Source organism: Cucumis sativus, chromosome 7 (assembly GCF_000004075.3).
Source record: "Cucumis sativus cultivar 9930 chromosome 7, Cucumber_9930_V3, whole genome shotgun sequence".
Lineage (NCBI taxonomy): Eukaryota > Viridiplantae > Streptophyta > Magnoliopsida > Cucurbitales > Cucurbitaceae > Cucumis > Cucumis sativus.
Window position 1 is genome coordinate 6,724,004 of NC_026661.2, and position 12,385 is coordinate 6,736,388.

The following is a 12,385-nucleotide window of genomic DNA, read 5'->3' on the forward strand; positions in this document are numbered from 1 at the left end:
TTTACATTTGTATACAGAAAATGAAATCTTAATATTGCGTTTGTATATACATTCTACAATAATACATGAAACTAGATCCTAATACAAGACTTAAATAAGAAATCTTAAACGCCTTCACAATCTTCAACTTTCAACGATCGCTTCCATCTACACAATCGCTTAGCTTAGCTTGGCTGGCTATCTAAGACCAAAATATACTTTACAACCTGAGGAAGATTAAATCTAGAATCTGCAAAATTAGTACATATTATTTAAAATCAAACTAAACAGACTGCAATCTAAATGTGGAAAATTAAAAATTACTACAAAGTTTTCGTAAAGTAAATAATGTAGCAACAACAAAGAAGACGATTGAAATGACAACCCAAAAGTACTGCAGAAATAAAGAAGAAAATTAGCTTTTATCAAACAACTCGTTAACCTGATTTGGTTCTTCAAAGATCAACAACAAAAAGAGGAATACAACTAAAGAATAATTATACTATCCTCGACTCTGACTTCAAAGCAAATTTTAAATGTTCAATTTAGCAATGTTAGTCTACAGGCTTCTTACTCTTAATTGTATAAATTTACCCATCAATAACAACATTGTTTTTATAGAGAAAGTTGAATAATGGAGATGATAAATAATCTTACAAACTCCTATTGGATCGTTTTTCCTTTCAAATGAAAATAGTTAATGAATTTCATATATCGAAGGTGAAAATCCCAAATAGTAAAAGAACATGGAATATAAGGAAGTCCATACTCCACTAGCTAGGTATTGATCAAAGATAAATATATGGAAAAATAGATGCAACCTACAAATATATCAAAACAGACTAATACTCAAACTAAACTAAAGAAAAAAAAACATTACTACTAAAATTAACTAAAAGATAAAATAAAACACAATTGAAAACAATTAATTACCAAGACTAATCTCAATCGAAAACCAAAACGCATCACATTCTAAAGATATTTTGCTTCACATAACACTCCAAATAGCTATACCAAAAAAAAAAAAAAACATAAATATCTACAAAATAAATTTGATCCTAGCATAAAAAGCATCATATGCATCAATTTACAAGTAATAGGATGTGCGAGTTAGAAATTAATATATGATGAGCATTGACAGATAGCATGTGAAATGAAGTGCTACATCTTTATTAAAAGGAACAAGATTTCAATAATTAATATATGATGAGCATTGACAGATAGCATGTGAAATGAAGTGCTACATCTTTATTAAAAGGAACAAGATTTCAATAAAATCGAATCTTTAATGCATCACCATTCTCATAAAATGCTAAACAAATCTTCATAATCGCTTAGCTTGGCTGGCTATGTAAGACCAAAATATATACTTTACAACATGAGGAAGATTAAATCCATAATCTACAAAATTATGTTGACAGAGGCCAACATTTGCTCCATCCACAATAGCATCACAATGATTATGTACTTCTATGAGTGCAACACGCCCGTGGCCATATTTTATAACGTTATATATGCAAAAGAAATATATGTATATATATAACGAAAATTTTATGAACCTACGCATGCACACATTTAATAATAATTACTTACTCTGCATTTTTCATTTTGGCAAATCCACCAACAAGAATGGTGTAAGTTACCAAGCTCATTTCTATGCCTCCTTCTCTTCTTTCATTTTTCTAACAAAAGATGGTATGAATAATGTTGCACATCATTAAAGCTTACTATTATCGCAAAACGACACACTTGAAAAATATTTAGATTGAATTAATATAGTAAATATACTTTTGCAACGACATATCTACCATCAAAATATATATTTCAAGCATAAAATACTTAATTGGCCTTCTATACAAATCAATCAAACTTTAACCATATTCAAAACTAGAATGGTGACCTTTATGTCAATAAATGAAGCAAAAATATTAAGCTAACGTTGAGATCAAATTAACATATGACGAAAGAAAGGGAGAAAATAGGAGTAGTTATTACTTTGTGTAGACATGAGACCATGGTTCTATTTCCCTAGCTCGCATATTTTCAAAGATTTCACGTGCACCGTTCATATCACCTCTCCTTGTGTAGTAATTCACCATCAAACCATACTCTTTCCTAGAAGGATTAATGATAATAGATTTCATCCTAAAAAAAAAAAAAGATCAAACCAATTAATATGAAAATGCTCAAATTTAGGCTTTTCACTTTTTATGTATAAAATTCAGCAAAAGGTGAATGTGAGATGTCTCAAAGCTTGCTTACATTCATGCTCATGAACAGATCATTGTTGGTGCAAGTTTGAATGAATGAACTCGAACACGCACGATCAAAGCAATACAATTGAGATTCTTACCTTGTCTGTATGATGTTGCACAGTTATATTACATTGTCCAGTAGATACGTCCCAAATTTTGATTTGCTTATCAAGAATTTGAAATAAAATAACTCCAAGATGCAAGTGGGTCAACAATTTTAAGTGAAATGATTAAAATGGGAAATTGAATGAGCCTTAACAAGAAAACTAGCAGCTTACAATTCTACACAATAACAAAGACTATATTCTTCTTAAAGAAACCACAGTGCTTCTAAGTCCACAAAGGAAGATGTAGTTATCAATTTACTAAAAATACAATATCTGGTCTTGTATTATTAACAAGATACATAAGTGTAACAATTGCACTAAGATATGGTACTTATAGGTCAAGAAGTTCTTCATTATCAACTCGGGGTTGAAATATATATTGCTTTACATCTAGTAAACGAACTTGCATTGGAATGTTCAATGGATGTGCTTTATCCATATAAAGTCTTTTAAAAAAATTTCCAATATAAGTTGATTGATAAACAAATATCTCATCTGCCAAATGCTCAAATTGCAAACTGAGGCAAAAATTTGTATTTCCGAGGTCTTTCATCTTGAATTCTTTCTTAAGATATTTTATTGTCTTTGAAAGCTCTTCAAGAGTTCAGACTATATTTAAATCATCAACATATAGAGTTATAATAGCAAATCTTGGCTATGATTTATTTATAAAAATGCATGGACATATTTGAATATTTTGATATCCTTCCTTCAACAAATATTCACTCAGATGATTATATACCACATTAGTATTGATTGTTTTAATCCATATAATGATCTCTGTAACTTTATTGAATATAGTTCTCGAAAACTTGATTTATATATTTCAAGTATCTTAAATCCTTCTAGAACTTTTATTTAAATATCATTATCAAGAGATCCATATAAATATGTTATGACTACATCCATAAGATGCATGTCCAAATTTTTATACACAACCAAGCCAATAAAAAATCTTAATGTGATTTCATCCACCATCAGAGAATATGTCTCCTCATGGTCAATACCAGGTCTTTGTGAAAAACCTTGTGCAACTAATCTTCCTTCATCTCTTGTAATCTCATTATCTTCATTTCTTTTTCTCACAAATATCCATTTATATTCCACAGGTTTGACACCTTTTGCTGTTTGGACTACTGATTCAAAAACTTGACATTTTGAAAGTGAATTTAATTTTGCCTCAATTGATTCTTTCCACAAAGACCAATCTTTTCTCTGTCGACATTCTTCAACGAATTTTGGTTATGGATCTTCATTTTTTAATATAGTATCAAGTGCAAACTATTATCAACAACTGCATTAATTATATTCCATCTCTTTCCTGTCTTAGTTGTTTTATCTTCTTCGATATTTTGTGTCATAGGATTTCTTCTGGAACATCCATATCCTTAATCGAGTTATTGACTCAATTTCTATTTCAAGGATTTTTATCTTTAATGACAAGTTGTTATGTTGGGATATCAATTTTTTATGAGACATTTGCAACTCTGATATGTGTTTTAGTTACTTTCTTTGCATCTACAAATGCATCTAGTAACTGATTTGCTATATATATTTTGCAAATGAATTATTTTATGAACTTCAAGTTCACATTGATCTGTACGAGGATCCAAATGAGACAATAATGATACATTTCATGTAATTTCTTTTTCCAATTTTTTTAATTTCTCCTTATAACGTTGAAAATTTGTCTAATTAAAATGATAATCAATAAATCATGTAGACCCGTAAGAGGTTCAAGATTTCAAGATATTTAATAATTTATGGAGAATCGAATCCAACATATATTTCTAGCCTTCTTTGAGGATCCATCTTAGTACGTTGTAATAGAGCAATTGGAACATATATGACACATCCAAAAATTCTCAAATCCCTAGAAGAAATTTTGCCTTTAATGTCAGTTGTCAACTGACGTCTTTGCAAGCATTATAAAAGGCCTTTAATGTCGATTTGACTTTAATGTTGGTTTAGAAACGACATTAAAGGCCTCTTTAATGTCGGTTTAAAACCGACATCAAAGGCCTTTAATGTCATTTTTAAAACGACATCAAAACCTTGTTTCTGGCCCATTTTTAAATTTATTTTTATTATATTGTTGCATTATTGTCCATTTTTTATGACATCAAAACCGATATTATTTGTCTTGAATTATGAGAGGAAATGTTCATCATCGTATATTGTGAAAAATGTAAAAAAAATTGTTGGCACGCTTGCTAGCTATAGAATGCTAGAGCTACTACTCATGGCAAACCTTATACCATCAAATACACTTTTCCACACTTCTTCCATATAGAATTAAACAAATACATATATCCAACACCTATATATATTCACATATCAAATAAATGGCATGTTGTCCTCTATGACAAACCAATAGGATTCCTATTTCACCCGCAATGAATAAGATCCAACACATAATATACCAACACACTTTTTCACACTTCCATAAAGTACTACAACAAATACACATCATCCAACACACACACACACACACACACATATATATAATATTCACATATCAAATAAACACACTATATCCGATGACTATAAGTGAAAAACTCAAATCTAAAATAATAACATCACGAAAGGGGCGTACATTTGCATAAGAGGTTCTTTCCTAACAAGGAACAATCATTTCTACATTTATGTATCTTCTCGTACTTCAATTCCAAGAGTACACAAAATCTTTTTGCTTCATAAGTAGAAGTAGGGATTTCATTAGGAGTAGGTAAGATGTCACCAATTAATTTTAACAACTCCGTGATACTCTTTTCACTCCATCCAAATTTAACTTTCAAATTATATAATTTTAACAATGTAGATATTTTGGTAAAAATTTTACAATTAGGATATAATGGTTTCTTGGCATCATCTAGTAGTTTCTCAAAATTTTCTAACTTGGTCATTAAAATAATTGTGTGCACCCTCAAACATCCCAATTATGTCACCAACATCAAACATCCCAATTATGTCATCAACATCATCCACGTTAATTTCTTCTCTTGCACTACTAAAGACACTTTCATTGTTTCTTTCATTGGTAGTGATTCACCATGAAAAATTCATACTTGATAACTCTTATCGATGCCGTTAAAAAATAATAAGTGATCTCTAATTGTATTCACATGTAAAGTCTTTGCATTTACGCACTTTAAACGAGAACAAGTCATGATGTTCGATGTCTTCGAATGTTTCAACCCATTTTTAATAAACATCTCAACCCCAACAACATAACCAGTTAACATTCTATTATTTTTCATCCATGGCTTATCCATATTATATAAGGATGCAATTTAATCTACAAAAAAATGTCAAAAAAACAATAAGGAATATTTAAGTAATCTTACACTTGTGAACTCAACTATAATCAACAATAATACCTAAAAAGTTGAAGACTAAATATAATTAATGTAAATTTCTATATACACCCAACAACCAAACAATTAGAATAAAGCAAGACTATCAAATAAGCACATATGAAAAAGAAATTAAATTCTTATCCACATTCCAAAAACGTACTAACAAGTTCTATATAAACCCAAACAACCAAAAAGTTCTATATACACTCAAACAACTACAAAACTCGTAATCGTATCACTCAATCAACTAACAAGCAAATCTCAAATTAAAACCATCGACGAAGACCAAACACAAACTTCTAACCATCATTATGACATTATAATTCCAAATGAATGGAAGTAATTAGTTTGATTTTCTTTTACTAACAATTTGAGGTGTGTTAAAAAGCCCTCCGACACGCTTAAATACTGACAACATATACCAAGTACCAAATATATCTACAAAAGACCGATGAGCAACTTAAAAAAGAAGAAGAGAAACTTCAATTAAATACAAAAAGTGCATGTGCACTCGTGTGCACGAGTATATTATCATCGCACAATCAATTAAAATATACATGCATGCATGCTCCAAGATTTTGTAATATTGAAGCACAAACCAATTCAATAATTATAAATCGAAAGCATCCATTCATTCTTTGGATACACAAGCGTAAAAAAAACTTTTCAAAATCTTAAAGATAATACAAATAAATAAAAATACAGATTTAATTTTCAAGGAGTATGAATCATTACCTCTCCTTACCCTTCTTTAAGAATCACTTAAGCAACTTCTTCCTAGCAATTGGAAGATATGTTAGAAAACAATACAAATTAGCATAGAACATCACAATAAACAAAAGCGTTCAGAGTAACGTACACAAAAGTATAAGAGTTTATCTTTTTTAAAGCTACAAACTAATGGGTTCACCAGATATCTCATCAAATAGGTTCACCGGTGACTGCTGAAACGTGTGGGTTGTGACTGCTGAATCAGAATCAGTCCGATTTTAGGTGGGTATCTAACAGAATGGGTTCAGAGTTGGAGATTTGTGGGTGGTGAATGCTGAATCTGGCTATCTCATAAACACGATTCACTGGAGAGAAAAATATTTTGATGGTGGTCATGAGAGCTGGGCACAAACGTAGATGAAGGTGGATGAAGGAAATGATTGATTTCAATATAACACCCCAAAACTAGTAAGTTAACTTTAATGTGTGTTATATTGAAATTTTTTAGGTGTTATGTGTGAAATTATTTGATTTGTGGAAGTTAAGTACGTTGGAGTGATATGTGGTTAATTCTGAAATTTAAAATCCTATTGTTAAAGTGGTGATTTTTGGATTGATTGGTTGGTAAATTAAATTTGTAAAGTTTGAAGTATTATGAGTAATTATTGTTTATCAGTATAAGCAAAGTTATAGAGGAATAAGAATAATTATATTATGGGATAATATAATTATTCATAATATAATTTTTATGGAAAAGAGAGAAGTTATTGATGATATATTGAGTCGGTAATGAAGAAAGAGAAAAATTATTTGAAATAGAAAAAAATGAGTTCGTTGGGGAAATTAAATAATGATAATAAAGATAATGACAATAGTAATGATAATAATACTGTATTATTATTATTATTGTATATATTAAATAAGCCTCTTTCATTTTTCATGTCCATCTTCTCCACCCCTCTTTCTTCTTCACCATTCAACCCTAGAGCAGTCGCCGCCCCACTTCAGCCATCATCGCGCACAACACTCTAGTGAGAGAGTCCTCGTTACGGTCGCATAGTCGAAACCATCATCGGTCGTAGCCTCCACTTGCACAGCACCGCCGGACATCATCGCGCTTGACAGTCAAGGATGCAAGCCATAACAATTTTCTTTTCGCGAGCCACACGTCCAAGCCGCGTCAGTTCAAGCCGTGTCCCTTCACCGAGCCGCGTGAGTCATCTCTTTTGATCCAAGCCGTTCCATGTAAGCCGTACGCGAGCCATACACAACTAAGTCGATCCTGTGTGAGCCGTATGCGAGCCGTGAGTCTCAAGACCCGAGTCGAAGCCTTGCTAGCCGAGCCACCTTCAGTTTTAGCCGTCTGCAACATATTTAAGCCCTTGGTGAGTTTTTGCTTAGTTCTTGTTGGGTTTGGTACGCCCAAATAATTATTGTTTTGGGTCTTAAATAAGTTAGCACTGGAATGAGTTGTATTATGTTTTTTGAAGGTTAAGGTGTGGTTGAGGAATTGAATTGTGCAAATTTCAATTTAAGGTTGTATTGAGATCAACTTTAAATCTTTGGGGTAAGTTTGATTGAATTGGTTGCCTAATTAAACAGTAAAGTGATAGATTGACAAAATTATTAAGTTTAATTTTGTTCATGTTTAGGACTGAGTTTATTGTGAGGATTTGACTCTCAATCAGAGGAGTACTATTTCTTTTGTGAATCTCCAGGTAAGAGATTTTTCGTACTAAACCCTACTTGGAAGTTGCATGTATGTTATGTATTGTTTAGTAGTGTAAGTAAGAGATGTATAATATGTCTATTTGAGATGGCCGTATAAATAGTTACTTAGTAAACCATATTATGATTTAGATATAATATTCTTTGTTGAGGCATGCTATGATCAAATATGTGACTTTTGAGTTATGTGTAACTGAGCTAAGATGTTGATGCTATGATAAGCATGTATAGGCTATAGTGTTCTGTTAGTTTTGCCTGTTAGAGTCATACCATATGAGGGTCCCTCGGGTTCACCACCTATGTATGCCTATGTGGCTGGTTTGAGATGTGATTCGATGGGATCACTTACAACCCGACTCTCCTATAGGGTTATTCCTTCGGGTTCACCGAGAGCCCAAATGTGTCCCTACGGGACCATTGGATAGTATGCATTCGGGAGCGCAATAGTATGCAGTACCATGTTACATGACTCTAGGTTAACAGACACATACTGAGACCAATATGGGTCTCTTACTAAGTATAAATTTATACTCACTCTTTTAAATGTTTAGTTTTCAGGTAAGGGTAGAGGCAAGGGCAAACTGGCGAATGATAAGAAGTGACCGTGGATCGCCATAGGGAACCGTTCAGTTTTCTTTCACATTTATATTTCAGTAGTTATATTTTCATAGATTTATTTCAGAACTCCAGTTCAATTACTTTAAGTATATTTCCTCTATTTTTGGGCCGAAAGTAGTATTTAGATTAGTTATTTTAACTATTTATTTATTTTTATTATTTAAAGTTTTTCCTCAAATTTTAATTTATTTTCTTGTATATTAAAAAAAAATCTATATTTACTTAAATAGTAATGACCTAAACCTTCTAGAAAAGTTGGGGCGTTACAGTTGGTATCAGAGTCAAAGTTTTAGATTTTGTAGACTGACTTACGATGTAAGTCTTTGATTTTATCCCTATGGTTAATACGGTCTTTCGTCACTCGCCAGGTACATTTTTTATATATAATTTAAGATTGTGCATATGACCTTGCATGAATTAAACTAGATAAGTAAGCATGTTATGAATGAACTCGTAGTAAAAGACTTTTAATGGTGGAAATTAGGAAAAAAATGCTGCCATGTAGAAGTGTTCATAGAGGTGGTATTGGAGGTAGAGGAGCTGGACGTAACCATCCTGCGGGACAACCTGAAGCACAACCTGGAGGACAGCCCGGGGAACAACCAACTGTACAAGCTGTCAACCCTACTGCACCTGTTACTCAAGCAGACCTTGCTGCTATGGAGCAAAGGTACAGAGACTTATTGTTTGAAGTGATGGCACAACGACAGCCTGCCTCACAGACCTAGACAGCTCTTGTTCAGGCATCGGCTGTAGGTGATCAGATTCCAGCTACAGGAGTTCAGGCCCCAATTGTAGCCCAACACTTACCAGGCATGCTTTTAGCCGAAGCCAAGCACTTGAGGGACTTGAGGAAGTATAACCCTTAAACTTTTGATGGATCTTTAGCAGATCCCACCAAAGCACAAATGTGGTTGAGTTTGGTGGAGACCATCTTTCGTTATATGAAGTGCCCTAATGACCAGAAGATTCAGTACGCTGTGTACTTACTGATTGATAGAAGCAGAGGTTGGTGGGAGTCCACAGAGAGGATGTTGAGTGGAGATATAAGTAAGATCACCTGGGAGCCGCTCAAGGAGAACTTTTATGCCAAATTCTTCTCTGCCACAGTGAGAGAGGCCAAGTGCCAGAGTTCCTAAAACTAGAGCAAGGTAACATGACCATGGAAGAGTATGATCAGAAGTTCGATGTGTTATCCCAGTTTGCACCCGATTTAGTGAGAACCGAGGTTGAGAGAGCTAACAAGTTCGTCAAAGGTCTCAAGTCAGAGATCTAGGGTTTCGTTCGCGTCCTTAGACCAACCACCCAAGCTGATGCGCTGCGCATGGCAGTAGACCTGAGTTTGTATGAGAGGACGATGTTGGCCAAGGCTGTAGAGAAGGGGCCAACTTCGGGACATAAACGGAAGACTGAGCAGCAGCCTATAGTAGCACCACAAAGGAATTTGAGATCAATGGTTTGTTCCAACGGCACTGACAACAAGCTACTCAGACAGGCCAAACCTTGAAGGTACTATTCATGACTCTTAATTATGGAAGACCTCACTCGGGTCGTTACCTAGCAGGAAGTGGAGTATGTTACAAATGCAGACAACTTAGGCATCTAGCTGATAAGTGCCCTCAGAAGTCATTCGGAGTTGTTGCGAACCAGACTTCCCCACCCCCCATCAAGGGAGAGTTTTTGTCACTAATAGGCAGGAGGCCGAGAGAGTTGGCACAATGGTGACAGGTACACTCCCAATCTTGGAACACCTGGCTTTAGTATTATTTGACTCGGGGTCCTCTCATTCTTTTATATCCTCTGTGTTTGTATAGCATATGAATTTAGAAGTAGAACCCCTGGGTTACCTGTTGTCTGTTTCTACTCCATCTGGAGAAATTATGTTGTCGAGAGAAAAGATAAAAGCATGTTAGATAAAAGTAGCAGAGCATGTTTTAGATGTAACTTTATTAGTATTGGACATGCAAGATTTTGATGTAATATTAGGCATGGATTGGCTATCCGCTAACCATGCAAACATAGATTGTTCCCGCAAGGAGGTAGTTTTTAACCCTCTTGAGGTAACTAGTTTTAAGTATAAGGGGGCAGGGACTGTGGTTCTACCTAAAGTTATCTCAGCCATGAAGGTTAGTAAGCTGCTCGACCAGGGTACTTGGAGTATCTTGGCTAGTGTTATGGACACTAGAGGGCCTAAAGTATCTTTATCATCTGAGCTAGTGGTAGGGAAATATCTCGATATTTTTCCAGAGGAGCTTCTAGGACTTCCGCGCCGCAGAGAGGTTGACTTCGCCATAGAGCTCGAACCAGGTACTGGTCTCATATCGAGAGCCTCATACAGAATGACGCCAGCAGAACTGAAGGAGCTGAAGGTCTAGTTGCAGGAATTGCTGGACAAGGGTTTTATTCGACCTAGTGTGTTACCTTGGAGAGCACCAATGTTGTTTGTGAAGAAGAAAGATGGGTCGATGCGTCTTTGCATTGACTATAGAGAGCTTAATAAGGTGACAATCAAGAACAAATATCCATTGCCTAGAAATGAGGAGCTATTTGATCAGCTACAGAGAGCCACGATGTTCTCTAAGATCGGTTTACGTTTGGGATATCACCAGTTGAGGATTAGGCACAATGATATCTAAGACGACCTTTCGTTCTCGTTATGGACATTATGAGTTTATTGTAATGTCCTTTGGCTTGACAAATGCTCTTGCTGCATTTATGGAATTGATGAACATGGTGTTTAAGGATTTCTTAGACATTTATGCGATAGTTTTTATTGATGACATCTTGGTTTACTCCAAGGCAGAGGCTGAGCATGAGGAGCATTTGCATCAGGTGTTCGAGACCCTTCGAGCCAATAGGTTGTATGCCAAGTTTTCCAAGTGCGAGTTCTGGATGAAGCAGGTGTCATTCCTTGGTCATGTAGTATCCAGTGAGGGACTTTCTGTGGACCCAGCAAAGATCGAAGTCGTTACCAATTGGCCTCGACCTTCTACAATTAGTGAAGTTCGAAGTTTTCTAGGTTTAGTAGGTTATTACAGGAGGTTTGTGGAAGGGTTCTCTCATATAGCTAGTCCTTTGACCCAACTAAGCAGGAAGGGGACTCCTTTTGTTTGGAGTCCAGCGTGTGAGAGCAGTTTCTAGAATCTCAAGCAAAAACTCGTTACTGCATCGGTCCTTACAATGCCTAATGGATCTGGTAATTATGTGATATACAATGATGCCTCTAAGAAAGGACTGGGTTGCTTTTTGATGCAACAAGATATGATGGTTACTTATGCTTCTCGTCAGTTGAAAAGTCATGAGCAAAACTATCCTACACATGATTTAGAGTTGGCTGCAGTAGTTTTTTGCACTAAAGATTTGGAGGCACTATTTATACGGTGAGAAGATTCAGATCTTCACCGACCATAAGAGCTTGAAGTACTTCTTCACTCAGAAGGAGTTGAATTTGAGGCAGCGAAGATGGCTCGAGTAGGTTAAAGACTATGACTATGAGATTTTATACCACCCAGGTAAGGCGGATGTGGTAGTTGATGCTCTTAGTAGGAAGATATCACATTCTGCAGCACTCATTATTAGGCAGGTTCATTTGCATAGAGACCTTGAGAGAGCTGAGCTTGTAATTTTA

General features: G+C 34.7%; 1 long non-coding RNA gene across 2 annotated transcripts; it reads right to left on the bottom strand.

Moving 5' to 3' along the window:
- Window positions 1–52: 52 nt before the first annotated feature.
- Window positions 53–6,508, bottom strand: LOC116405033. Of its 2 annotated transcripts, XR_004218091.1 has the most exons (3): window positions 6,436–6,508; window positions 1,975–2,124; window positions 53–229 (listed from the first exon to the last, which is right to left on the bottom strand). It is a non-coding gene; the product is annotated as an uncharacterized LOC116405033 (long non-coding RNA). The 2 variants fall into 2 exon arrangements; XR_004218090.1 differs by lacking the exon at window positions 53–229 and having other exon boundaries at window positions 1,729–2,124.
- Between the last annotated feature and the right edge of the window lie 5,877 nt (window positions 6,509–12,385).